This window comes from Pantherophis guttatus, chromosome 6, assembly GCF_059756535.1.
Source record: "Pantherophis guttatus breed Tessera chromosome 6, ASM5975653v1, whole genome shotgun sequence".
NCBI lineage: Eukaryota > Metazoa > Chordata > Lepidosauria > Squamata > Colubridae > Pantherophis > Pantherophis guttatus.
Genome location: NC_142068.1, coordinates 59219058 through 59234341, shown reverse-complemented (window position 1 = coordinate 59234341; position 15284 = coordinate 59219058).

Sequence of the window (15284 nt, the reverse complement as noted above, 5' to 3'; positions counted from 1 at the left end):
ATATACTGATTTAATAGAGTATAAATCAGGCTGCATAATTAGGGACACAGCTGGCTCCTAACCTAAAGCCAGCAGCTTTTGTTGGTTAAGTTCCTTTATCACCTGCATGGCTTTAATCAACAATAATTTGTTCTTCTCATAGAGTAATAAGAGTTAATCAGTAATTTTTCTATTAGTACTACTGTGACAGATAGGGCCTTATGGCAGGCCTAGATTAAACTGGTTATATTTTTATTTTTTAAATATTTGTCTTGCCTTCGTCTTCTAAATCACTTCATTTTTTTTACTGATCTTAAAGAATTTAACAATGTGAAGTCTTGACAATGTAATTTTTATCTATAAGCATTTCTGCATAGCAAACTTTCAACCTATTAAGTGAGCCTATTTCCCAAACACATGATTTAAGAAACATTGTGGTCTCTTATAATTTATGCATAAGGTTGTCCAGCATTCTTTGATATCTCAGCATGCTTTCTTTCTATATTTTTATATGCAATAAATGTATATAGACCTTAATGACACTATATATAATCATAATAAATGTTTGCTTAGGTGTATCCCTAAATATTTCAGTTTGCCTGTATTCACTATTAGAATATAGAGAAGGACCGGGAAGACATGATAGCAGTGTTCCAATACTTGAAAGGCTGCCACAGAGAAGAGGGGGTCAACCTATTTTCAAAAGCATCTTTAGGCCATACAAGGAATAATGGATAGAAACCGAACAAGGAGACATTCAACCTACAAATAAGGAAAAATTTTCTGACAGTAAGAGCAATCAACCAGTTGAACAGCTTGTCTTCAGAAGCTGTGGAAGCTTCATCACTGGAAGCTTTCAAGAAGAGATTGGACTGCCATCTGTCAGAAATGGTGTAGGATCTTCTGCTTGGACGGGGGGGTTGGACTAGATGACCAACAAGGTCCCTTCCAACTCTGTTAATCTGTTAAAATAGATAATCTGACTATACACCAGGAAAGTATAGAAACCATATCAAAGCTTGAGAGCAATAAAGCTTGTTCTACTTCTTAATAGTTCTATAGTTTAATCACTTTTACCTTGGGCTTTTCTAGATCTTGCCTTTCCCCATTTTCACGGTACACAATAATTATCTGATTGGTGAATCTTGGTTCCATGAAGTTTTGGGTTTCTTCTTTATGAGACCACTTTTTTTCTGATTGATGCCCAACATTTTGTTGTTAGTAGTCCAGGTGCTGAGTAACAAGCAACTAGGTCTATACTTGCTCAACACCAAAAATAAACTAATTGCTTTAAAAGCACAGGAGGAAGATGACATTTTGAACCTGTGTCTAAAACAAATGATAAATAAACAAAATTCGTTATGTATTTGTAAATTGTCCATCTGTAAACTAAAAGCAGTACACATTGAATTCTCTTCTACTTTTACACTTACAGTAACAATTCAATCCAAGAATTAAATATGGCTACTAGATCTTGATTGTAAAAATCTGGTCGCCACTACTTGCGGTAAACATAATTTTCCATTACATCTAGCAGCCGTTTGTAATTTTTGCAGGAATAAATCTCTCCAGTCCTGTCCAACATCAAGATGAGAGTTGCAGATTAATAGACAAGTATGTACAATTGTGTAGAAAGATGATATAGATTGTTAGTATGATGTTATATATAAATAACGTATAAGGTTAAAGAATTATAATATTAACTTTAACTTTAATATTTAATTTATATTTATAATTTGTATTAGTTTAAAGTTTTGAAAGATATTTAGAACCAGTGATGTCATATCTATGTCCGATGTTTTTAATTTTGAATGATTAATAAAAAACTTTTTAAAAATTAAAAAAAAAAGATGAGAGTTGCACTGGATGATATATTTGATTCTCAAATCAGAATGTATCTTACATTTCATGAAATTGCTTTTTTCTTATAACAGGAACTGGCCAACAATATTTTGTAAAAATCAATATAGATGTGTTTGCCAGCCATCTTTACTGAATCAGCATGTCTTACTGACTTCTAGAACAATGTACATTTTCATCAGACTTTGTTTACATTTATGTTTACATCCTGGAAAATAAGTAATTAAAATCTTAACTCGCCCAGCCCCACCCCTCCCCGCATATACATATCTGTACAAATACGGTACTATTTGATATACAAGTCAATTTTAGAGATTTTACTGATTGTTTGGAAGGATGAATTGTAAATTGTAGTACTGTGCAAATATGAAATATGATAAAGATCACATTCAACAGCTAAGTTAGGGGTTGGGATTGGACAAAGACAGTCTGCTCAGGAATTCAAATTAAAAAACATTTTTTTGCAAATGGGGATAGGAAACTCCTGATGGTTTCACGAATTTTAAGCATTGTGAACATTTTCTTAATTACATAATGGCTGCCTTAATAAGCCTGATCTGACACAAAATATTCATTTATTATTAAGGCAAACACATTATAATGCTCTTCTCACCTCCTCTAGCTTTTGTTATATTCTATATTTACATTTGCTCTATTTAGATCTTTATATATAGATAGGCACAAACCAAATCAAATAATAGCTGCAAACACTCATCATTTTTAAATTCTTTTCTAAGAATATCAAGAGGACATTCGCAGGTCTCAGAGATATTATTATGAATTAAGACAGTGCTGGAGAATGAGATTTTGTTCCGGAGCATTCCAATTTTACTTTTTAAAATATGAAATTTTTTAAAATGCATAGTAAAGTAATGAGAGTCATGGAGTCTGGCAGGCAGAAAAGGAGTATTCACAGTTATGTTGGTGCCTAAAGGTCTTAAATTATCTACCACTGAGCTAAACTGAGAAAAAAAAATGCTTGGCAAATGAAGAAATGGTGTTTAGCAAAAACTCAAGGATATGCCCAGTGCAGAGTTTTGAAAATTACAGGTAAAGCCGCAAGTCCCAAATATGAAGGTTTTAGTTTAATAGCTTAGGAAAAAAGCTTCATAAGCTTTTCAGGTCACTTTATAATATACATTTGGTTTAGTGGACTGGGTAGACCATTACATTAATGAAAAGGAATAGCATTCTATAAGCTTTTAATAACTTGGAATCAGTCTTCTATATGAATAGGGTGAGGAAAAAACTCATTCAATTTGCTAACAAAATTCCATTTTATTATGTCAGCTATGTATGATTCACTTATACTATTGCCCTTAAATACAGCCCAGTATAACTTATTCACATTCCTCAAACTAGAAAAAAATCTCAATGCCACCGACTGGTAAACACGATGTGGAATCCAATACAGTCTTCAAAATTCTAAATCCTATATTGTAACAACTCTTTTATTTATTTTTTATTAGATTGCTTTTCATCTCACCTTTAATATTCTTATAAGTAATTCAAGATAGCAACCCTATCTAATACTCCTTCCTACGTCTATTTTGCCCACAACAACTATTCTGTGAACTGGGTCGGCCTGAAAGACAGTAACACTCGGTTTTCATGTCTAAGGTGGGACTAGAATACACAGTTTCTTCCATTGTAGTTTGGTGCCTTAACCATTAGATCAAACTGGATAATATAAAATCTTTCTTAGTAATTTTTTTCCGAGCATTCTTTGATATATAATTTTAAAAATAGGCTATTGGTGATAAGTAGTGACAGGAATCAAAATTTGAAATGGGATTATATCTTGCTGATGTCTGGAGTTCTATTTTGAATCATATCTACTATGGAGCTGAATTTAAATTGTGTATATCTTTAAATCATATGTGGTTCATGACTGAATTGCTCAACCATTGGCTATTCCCGATTCATCCCTTTATCTTCTGGGTCTCTTTAGATATTTTAGAAAAAATGCTTTTACTTTCCCATACTTATCTTCATTTGTCGTTGAATATACCATTCAAATGCTGGATGCTGATGTTTGTATGCTTTTACATATGATGGTTACTTTATCTTTATTAAAAATAGTGCAAGAAAACTAGGGAACAGAAGATATTAAAGGACAAAAGGTGTAAGTAGATTACATAAATACATGTGCATAGTTCAAAACTTGCTGGTTTTACCCCAGGGGTAATACAAGTAGTCCTCCAGTTATGACTTAGCAACCCTTCAAAATTATGAGAGAGATCTCAAAAAGATACTCATGACCTGGTTTTGAAGTTCCAACAACTGTCCCCACCTCCAAGGTCCCATGATCACAATTTGGTTGCATGGCAGTGTCCCATTTTACAGCCCTTGTAGTGTCCCATGATCACATGATTGAAATTTGTGAAGTATTTTTTGGGCAGAAACTGGCATATGCTTCCAGTATCCAGCATAAAACAGCCATTGTATACAATGTGTTTGCTTAGGTTGTAATTTGGGTGTGGTCAGCTAGTGACCCATTTAACAATCAGCATGATTTACAACTGTAATTGCATGCTTCCTTATGGTCATAGGTCGAGAACTACCTATACTACAAAAGTATTTATTATTTTTCCACTTAAATATAGGTTTGGGAAAGATAAATGTGCTTGTTGATCTAAAGGTAAATGTTGTGGATTGATGATGTATCTCCTTTTTTAGTGAAATGACTAGATTGGTGATTCAATTTTACCTGAATACAAGCGATGAAATGAAATGTTTCACTCCAATGAGGCAACATTCAGTTAGAGAAGAAACCATATCTTCAAAAACAATGACAGGAAGAAGGAATGAGTGGATCAAGGATGACTTCAGAGCTCAATCAAAAAGTCAAGATGGTGGCCACGATGATGTGATTTTTCCTGTTTCTTATGTCTATCAGATTATTATTATTATTCTCACATCCTATGCTAAACACATTGGGCTGCAAGCATATCTGGTGGTATTCAATTAATTGTAGTCTTTGACAGATATTGTCCACTCATGCTGAGCACATGTCCAGCAAAGGGCATTCTACATTCTGTCACTATCTCAGACAGGGAATTATTTCTTTCTGAATTTCCTCTTTGTGATATGGTCCCGAAACAAAGAATCCTTCTGAGACAACATTGTTGGAAGATATTGATCTTATGAATAATTATTGTGATAGATTTCCAAGTCTCACTGGCATGGATGGCATTAAAAAAATCTGATCTTGGTTCCTGTGTTTATAATGGATGTGGTCCATATTGAGTGCATTAGTTGGAAGACAGCAGTTGCTTTATCTAATAGGCATCTCACATCTTCTTCTGTTCCCCCATCTGTATCCATGATAGTTAAATTGTTCCACAAATGTTAAAACCATTTCTCTTAATGTTACTGGAGTGTTGTCTTGAACATTGCCAACTTTCATCAGCATAGTTTTGTCTTCACTAATTTTTATTTTTGCCTATACTTGACTCTGCTTCATGTGCTAGAGCCATATCTTTCAGCTCTGTCTTAGTGTTTGCAAGTACAACAATGTCATCAGCAAAATCCAGATCACAATGTGTTTTTTTAATCACACCCTGCAAATATCTCAAGAAATTTAGTAGGAAAAGCTGTAAAACTGGCATTTCTGATCCAAACAACTACAACTTGCAATAATTGTGTCATCCTTGCCAAGGGTAGAACCAGTCCTGTGAACCAATCCACAGAAAATCTTGTTTTAAAGAAAAGCACTACTGACAGAATTACCAGTTTACAGGCAGATTTGTCTTCAAATTCCCTTTAAGAAAGAAAAAAAACTCTTTAAAATGTACAGATGGCATCACTGTAATTACTTTCCGTCGCGACCTGAAAACGTGGCTGTTTCGTTTGGCTGGCCTGGACTGATGAGGTTTTAATTTTTAACTTGTTAGTCTTAATTGCACTTTTAACTGTTAAATTATGAAATTTGGATTTAATTTCTTTTTAACTTTTTCATTAGATGTTTTTACTGTTGTGAGCCTCCTTGAGTCCGGCTGGAGATAGGGCGGCATATAAATCTCAATAAATAAATAAATAAATAAATACTCAAGGCATCACTGTAATTACTCAAGAGCAGTTCTTTAATGATTCAAGGTTGATTTGTATTGATCACATAATATGAAGATCTGTACTGCAACAAAAATAACAGTTTGAATTTCATATCAATTTCCTCACCCATTAACCTATTTGCAAGCTGATAAGAGTACTGAAACTTTTGAACTTTGGTGTTGGAGAAGATTCCTGAGCATACTAAGGACAGCCAAGACCACAAAAAATCATTGAACAAATGAACCCAGTGCTCTCACTCAAGGCAGAAATGATCAGACAGGCTTAAATAATCCTACTTTTGGCAAATTATGTGAAGATCATCCTCCCTGGAGAAAGTTCTAAAGCTGGGAAGGTGGAAAGAGAGAAAAAGGGGATGATCAGCATCAACATGGAGGAACTTAGTTGCAGTAATGATGATTGCACTATTGGAAAAGCTTGAAGGAACACAACGGGGATAGGTCATAGTGGAGAAGATTTGTCTATCTGGTCACTAACAATCAACAACAACGTGATGGTATGTAGTTAATTGATTATGTGAACTAGAATGCAATAATAAATTCATAGTAGTATTTCAATTTGGAAAAGGGAAAAACTTCCAAAATGTTGCTATGATAGGAAATTCAAGCATATATAGAAATCCACTATAATACAAACATCAGTTGTAAGGACCAGTTATAGATGGAAGCATACCAGAATGGGTCAAGTAAAAGAAATGTGTTTTTAAAATGTCAACAAACGTTTGTGTAAATGTTAAAAAAGGTAAATACTGATATAAGTATATGCTAGAATGACTAAGATACTGGAAAGACTGAGAAATTGACTAGATTTGTGGCAGGCTAATATGCTTCTTTTGTCCAGCCCATCTGGAGTGGGTCAGAAATGAATATGGGTTCTCAGCCTGCAGGTCTTCTTCTGTTCAGAATATGTTTTCTGCTGCTGACGTAAAGTTGCTTTTTTTTTTCAAGAACAATTGGACCTTCTGGATTTTTTCTGAAGACATTTCACTTCTCATCCTTCTTGGATGAAAAGTGAAATGTCTTCAAAGAAATGTCTTCAAAGGAAATCCAAGAAGCTTCTGTTTTTTCTTTGAAGACGTTTCACTTCTCATCCAAGAAGCTTCTTCAGCTTCTTGGATGAGAAGCGAAACATCTTCAAAGAAAAAACAGAAAGTCCAGTTGCCTCTTGAAAAAAAAGACACAATCATATCCTGGATGACTGAGAATCTCCATAGACTTTCTGCTGCTGAACTATCGTAACCCGCTTTTAGTAGATATGCTACTGAATTATGAGGTTATGTATTGAAATATACTAGCTTCTATGCAAGACCTCCATAAAAAAGGAATTTAATCAATTCAGTATTATGGTAATAAATATATAAAACAGAAAAGCTAGAAGATTAAAGCTAATTGCAGGACATGCCTGGTATTTTGGCTTATTACAGTGCATTAAATGAGACTTTGTATCTTAGCTAATTAATTGTGAAGGTCATAAAGTACATTTTAAGTATATTTAAATGCACTTGGACAAGTATCAGCAAACAATCAAAGTGTAGTTTTATGACGGCACATAATTTAGCAGTGATGCTTTGTATTTGCGCGTTTCGTGTAATAGGTTTGAAATAAGCACCGCTCGCTGTCAAGCACAATGCGAAGTCTGAATTGACAGTGCAGCAGAGAATTTATTTTTTTTCTCCTTTTTTCTTCACAGCTGAAGTTATTATCACAACTGCTGGAGAATTTGTGAGATTGGGAGATAAGAATCATAATGATCCATCGGGGACTCGTCAATCATGGCAAACTGCTACCAGAATCGAAATTACATCTGCATTTGAATTAGCAACATTACTCGCCAATTTAGTTCAGAGTGAACATTTTTCCATTGAAGATGGAATTAAATTAGAAAATGAGTGAGTCTTTAATTTCCAGATTATAAATCACTGAAAATAATTCAGCTCCTGTACCTTAAGGCCAATTACATTATCCTAAGCGACATTTTATCTCACAACCTTCCAAGTGATTTCATGATGAGGAACCATCATACAAATCAGTTTTGCTCTAGTAGCAAGAAATATATCTATACAGAGTTACACATAAAATAGCAGGAAGGGGTTTAATGTGGGAGCTTACTTTACATGAATTGTGGATATCTTATGATAGATTTTTCCTGCAGTGAGCTATAGACCAGTTGTGGTCAATTCAGAATGTCCAGCTTTAAATTCAAAATTTAAAAGGGATTTATATAAGATGTAGTCATTTATTTGTCCTCCAATCTTCCAATTATTTTGAAATCTATATTTAGAGAAAAAAATAAACTGATTAGTGGCAAGAAAATTATTTTGATTAAAATAAAAATTGAAATCTGAAAGCTTCTGGATATTTTCATGTACCACAAATATGAAGAAGTAGTTGCCATAAAGAACTGAACAATACTGAAATTAGGAATGAGAATAGAGTAGAGTAGAGTAGAGTAGAGTAGAGTAGAGTAGAGTAGAGTAGAGTAGAGTAGAGTCTCTACTCTACTCTACTCTAGAACAGAACAGAACAGAACAGAACAGAACATAAAAATAAACCAGAATAAAATTAATATTGTTTTTAAGTTTTTTACACAAATTAAGCTAAGCTTTCAGGATATCAAAATATTAATATTTAATACTTTTATGAACCATGATTTTATTTTAAATGATTTTGCCTCTACCATCTAATACACAAATTAATATTATTGATTTTTGCAAAAATATTTGAATAACAGTTTTACCTGTTTTAATTTCTTTAAATTGTTGTGAATAATAAAAATAATAGGACTTAATCAGTGGATAAAGGATCAAATCCAATCTAAACATCTGGCTGACTGGCAGTGAAGCATAATAATAATATATTAAATTTATATGTTGGCCAACTCTCAGTGAGTTTGGGCAACATATGAACAAGTAGTATGTTGCAACCTCAAGGCCAAGCCATTGTTGTGCCTGAAATAAAGAACAAACTAATATGCTTATCTGCTCTACAATACTAATCCACATAACAAAGTTTCCTAGATATTAGCTGAATTTTTATTCACATCTTATGAGAGACAAGATCATACATCTTGTCTATGTCATCTTAGGAAGCACAGAGCAATAGAGGTAGCTTTATAGCAGGGGTGAAATGCTACCGGTTTCAACCGGTTCACCTGAACCTACTGGTCTGCCAAACCTGTAGTAAAAAATGTAAAAAAAAAAAAAAAAGTTCCGACGATCAGCTGAGCGATGCGCGATCGTGGGAACTTTTTTTTTTACTTTTTAAGCATTGTTTTACTACCAGTTCTCTGGAAATGCTTTAAAAAGTAAAAAAGAAGTTTCGACAATCACAGGTCACTCAGCTGATCGTCAGAACTTTTTTTAAAAACTTTTAAAGCATTTTTTTACTACCGATTCAGGCATAGGTAGTAAAAAATGCTTTAAAAAAGTTTTTAAAAGCTCCAACGATCACAGCTGTGCCATGCGATCGCTGGAGCCTTTTTGTTTTTTTTACGTTTTTAAGATTTTTTTTTTTTACTACCTATTTGCCTGAGCAGGTAGTAAAAAAAATGCTTTTAAAAGGTAAAAAAAAAAAAGGTTCCAATGATCACGTGGCACAGCTGTGATCGTCGGAGCCTTTTTTAAAAAAATTAATTTATTTATTTTTATATGCCGCCTTTTATCGGAGACTCAAGGCAGCTTTCAATGCGTTAAGCAATAGCCTTCATACTTTTGTATATTTTATACAAAGTCAGCTTATTGCCCCCACAAACCGGGTCCTCATTTTAGCCACCTTAGAAAGGATGGAAGGCTGAGTCGACCTTGAGCCTGGTGAGAATTGAACTCGCAGTAATTGCAGGCAGTTGGATTTTAAATGCTGCCTTAGTAGGAGGTATTAGCCTCCTACGCCACTCAGGCTCCTTTTTTACTTTTTTAAAGCATTTTTTACTGCCTATTCGCCCGAACTGGTAGTAAAAAAATGCTTTAAATTTTTTTTTTAAATGGTTCCCATGCACGCCACAACTGATCACCCCCCGCCTTGTTCTACTTACCTTCCTAAGCCTCCTTTTGGTGTGCACTGCTCGTGTGCATGTGCAGCTTGCATTTGGTGCGCATGTGTGCATGCAGTGCACATTTGGCGTATGGTGTGAATGCTCGGCCAGAGAACTGGTAGTAAACCGGTTCAGATTTCACCAGTGCTTTATATTCCAATATCTCATCAAAATTGGTATCCTTGGTATCTTCTTCTTGAAGAAACAATCCTCTTCGGTTTAATGGGACGTTCAACCTCACTTTACAATATTTTCCCTCTCCTCTCCTCTTACTCCTCTCCCTCCCTCCCTCCCCCTCCCCTCCTCTCCTCTCTCTTCACTCTGTGACTATAGCACCTTACTATCTAGAATCTTGCTGTAATGGGCAGACAGTTGGACAGCAATGAGTATTAGATAGAAGGAAGCTGTTGGTATATAACTTTCTTTCATTGCATCCTTATGGTTCTATTTTTGAAAAGTAAATTAAACTTAAACATCATGTTGTCCAGGTTTGACTCTCATTTGATAGAAAATTAATTCAGTTGCCTAGAGTTAACTTTTGTTTAATCAACTTTTAGTTAACAACTTCCATGAGTACATAATCACATTTTGTAGTTGTCCAAGGTCAATATAGCCCAAATTCTTCATAGGTTAAATGTTGGTCTTACAAGAGCCTGCAGCATAAGCAGTATTTCTGCCCTTTCTAGAAACATCCTTTCAGCATTCATAAGAATCATTGTTCGGCCTGATGGTTCCTCAATATAATTCCAAATTCAATTCCATTCTCTCTTTATTCTCTTCTCCTTCTAGTTTATAGATTTTTAGGAAGCCCAATTAGAAATAAATTTTCACTGGGCAAAACTGATTAATGTCATTGTGAAATATGTAGACCAAAACCATGAATGCTTTTTAAAAAGTCTGATTGGAGGAAAGGTAAATCATGCTTTATTATGCCCCTGATTGTTTTTAATTGTATAGAACACACAAGCATCAAGACACAAAATTAAGATTATGCCATTATTATGATAATCTTTACAAATCACATTGACGATGTTGCTAGTTGGGTAATGAAAAGTCTGCAAGCAAAGAGCCAAGCACAGATAGCACCAAGGACTCTATAATTCCAAATAATAAATGGTAGAATTGTGCAGGACTTCAGTTTTAAATGTAAAAGATGTTTGGAACAGGTGTTGGGGGTATACATGTAGCACCTACCAGCAAGTCCTTAAACCCAAACTGTCTCTTCTCAAAATCATGTTGCAGTTGCAGAGATGGCAGCTATACAATCCCAAAGGACACAACTTTAAGATACCAGCCCTAGATTAGTATCCTCACACTTTCTGAAGCTCTCTCTTCTTTTATTAGTACTGCCCAACCCCAATGAACATTTAATGTTAGATTTCCATTTCCAGATATTTCTGCCCTAGGTTGGTAGGTCTGTACAGTGGAGACATAATCAGAGGCTGGAAAGGGAAAGAGACATCTCACATGAAGATATTTCTCTACGCATCTAAATAACCACTTTCGATACAATATTTTCAGTTCCAATAGAATAGAATAGAATAGAATAGAATAGAATAGAATAGAATAGGAATAGGAATAGGAATAGGAATAGGAATAGGAATAGGAATAGGAATAGGAATAGGAATTCTTTATTGGCCAAGTGTGTTTGGACACACAAGGCATTTGTCTTTGGTGCATATGCTCTCAGTGTACATAAAAAGAGAAGATACATTCATCAAGAAACATAAGGTACAACACTTAATGATAGTCATAGGGTACAAATAAACAATCAAATCATACTAGGAAACAATCAATATAAATAGTAAGAATACAGCAACAGTTACAGTCATAAGTGGGAGGAGATGGGTAATAGGAACGATGAGAAGATTAATAGTAATAGTAATGCAGACTTAGTGAATAGTTTGACAGTGTTGAGGGAATTATTTGTTTAGCAGAGTGATGGAGTTTGGAAAAAACTGTTCTTGTGTCTAGTTGTTCTGGTGTGCAGTGCTCTATAGCATCATTTTCAGTAATGGGTTCCACTTGCCTTCACTACCGGTTTAGAACTGTGAGCATGTGCACGACACTTCTGAACATGCACAGAACCTTCTGCACATGCACAGAGTGTCCGTGATAACGTCTGGGAGGGTGGGTGGAGTCTCCCACCACTGTCACTACCGGCTCACCCGAACCGGGGCGAACCGGTAAAAACCCACCACAGGTCGTTTTGAGGATAGGAGTTGAAACTATTTATGTCCAGGATGCAAGGGGTCTGTAAATATTTTCACAGTCCTCTTTTTGACTCGTGCAGTATACAGGTCCTCAATGGAAGGCAGGTTGGTAGTAATTGTTTTTTCTGCAGTTCTAATTATCCTCTGAAGTCTGTGTCCATCTTGTTGGGTTGCAGAACCAAACCAGACAGTTATAGAGGTGCAGATGACAGACTCAATAATTCCTCTGTAGAACTGTATCAGCAGCTGCTTGGGTAGTTTGAGCTTCCTGAGTTGGTGCAGAAAGAACATTCTTTGTTGTGCTTTTTTGATGACGTTTTTGATGTTAGGTGTCCATTTTAAATCTAAATGGATTTCCGAAGAACTTCAATCTGAAGGAGCAAAATTTCCTTTCCTTTAACCCCGACAGTTTGATCAACTGGCCTTTCATTTTGAAAGACTATATTACAATTAGCTGATCCCATTTCCCTCCATCGGGCCTAACTTCATATCTCTCATTATCTGACTTTTTAATCATGCTGTTAGATAGTGTGATTCTATTTATTTAATTTCTGAAAATGTAGCAAAATAATGATAAATGCAAGAGTACCACATTTAATGGAAAGTGGAAATGGAACGCCAACTTGCCGTTTCTAATGGTACTATGGTATTCACCTCTTCTGCTTTCAACATATTTAATTATGTATGAGTCTCTCTCTCTCTCTCTCTTTAGAAGAAAATAAAAGCTACCCTCAAATAATGTGAAACGTCTACAGGAAAGGAGATTTGAAGATGATAAATGTTATTTAGAATCTCCATGATATGATTCATATTGTGATGTGATTGGAAACAATATTAAAACCTACCCAGGCTATTATACCTAAATTTTTGTTTCCATTCATGCAATATTGCTGCTGCTTAATATGATTTCTATTTACTTTGTTCCATTGTTAGAGTTTTATTGAGGTTGTGTTGGTTTTATCAAGCCAATCTTGACTGGAAATGGAGGTCAGAAGATCCAGAGCACAGGCAAAAAAGAGCAACTTCTATTATATAGTCTATGGCATGAAATTAGAGTGAAAACGTTCACTCTAAAATAAACTCTTTCTTTGCTGTTCTTCTGCCATAATATATTACTTAACACAAGTTTTGACAGCCTGATATTTAAAAACTTTAGAATTTCCCATAATCTAATTTTATGCCTCCGTTCTATAAAGTAGCCTTAAAATTTCTCTTTTAAAAAATTAAATAATTGAATAAATTTATTGGAGAGCTTCAAATCTAGTTATTGCTGCCATTAATAAAGAAATGAATTTGAAAGGTTATTGTAATGATAATTTAACTACATTCAGTAGTGCTGTTATTGGCCAAGATAGTAACATATACAAATTCATCAATTTATGTTCCTTCCTTGTCAATGCTAAAGGATGGCTTTATTGGGATGAAGTTTAGCCAAACAAGATAGCTGAAATGCTTTATAAATCATGCATTTATTTCTCCTCACAGTGACTTATCAGCAATAAATGGGAGTTATATACATTGGGAAGAGGAGGATCACATATTCAAACTAGTAACCACTAGATAGTTTCCTATAAAATTTCCAAACCTTTGATTAAATTCAAGCAAGGATTTCACCAGGAGACTCCTCACCATGTTTTATTTTCTAAGTCGTACCTTCTGAGATGAAATTCAAACAGCTAAGATGTAGCAGAGTCATATTATAGATATGTGAAGAACAAAAACAAAAAAATTACAATAAGATAAGAATAATAAGATAAGAATTTAAAGATGAAGTGGTTAAATCCATGAATAAATGTTGGGGTTCAAAACTGCCTCAAATTGTTGGCATTGCCCCTCCTCCTCCTCCTCCTCTTTCTCCTCCTCCTCCCAGGGACAACTTTGACGATTACAATTATTTATACATGTTAAATAGAGAAACTGAGATCAGAATATACATAAGCACTGAACTTCCTGTTGCATTAATTCTTTTAGGATGGTCTGCTATGCTGTGAAAATCAAAGGGAGATTGACAAAACCCTGGACCTAATTTCCCTCTCAGGAAGTATTCAACATGGAGGCTGCATTTGTCAAGAGATTTATATCCCCAGATGCAGAAAGTTATTTTAGATGCTGCAAATCAAGCAGCTTGAGGTGGATTGAAGGGAACAGCCCATGATGAAGTTCTCCAAAGAACAATGATACCTTCTGAATCAGTCTCCCAAAGCACTGGGAGATACCCACACTGTTTGAGACACAGTAATATTTTAGTTGATCAATTGACAGGTTACAAACAAAAGATGAAAGATTGAGACTTAACAGAAACATCACTTTTGACTTACTCTCATAGCATATTGCAAGAGTTCATTCTAGCACAACTAGTTCATCTCAGAATAGAATGCAGTCTATTTGGTCTGAAATCTAACACTAATCAGAGAAACATTTATGAAACAGTGGATGGAGGTGGGCAGCCCACAGCTCAAATGTTGAATGTGGCTCTAGATCTGCTTCTGCACAAGAGTTTTGTCTTAATCATCCTACATTCAATAATGTAGTTTACTATTGGTTTTAATTTAATTCACATGCTCTTGAATTAACTGTTTTCTTCTGGTCACTTTGTAATGGTTTGCAGAGGGCTATTTGGGAACTTAGACATTTGTTTTCTTCCTTTGTCCTTTCCAAAGGGGATACTACAATACTATAGTACAATACTACAGTAATACCCACTATAATATCAGACCTCGTCCCAGGATGAGATAGAACGCCCAAATGCTCACACAATAATTTGTGCTCAAAAACTGGACCATCATTTGCAAGTGTGCACAAGAGAAGTGAACTTAAATTGGATTGTAGTCTAACTACAGTCTAACTACTAGACTACTGGGGCATTTGGATGACCACTGAATAGCAACAAATAGATATGAAAACTCTACTCATGGTCCTCTATATTTATGTACACCAGGTCTGGAAATCTTAAATTATTACTATTATTATTATTGGTCACATAGTTAGCCAGATGTTTAGACTGGTTTTGGAATTTTTGTCCTTCTTATAGTGCTTTCCTAGGACTAGTAATAGACAGATGTTGTTCTTTCATAATATTAAAAGTATCGTTGCAGGATGTAAGCTATTCCAAGTAAAGCTACCTTTTACAAT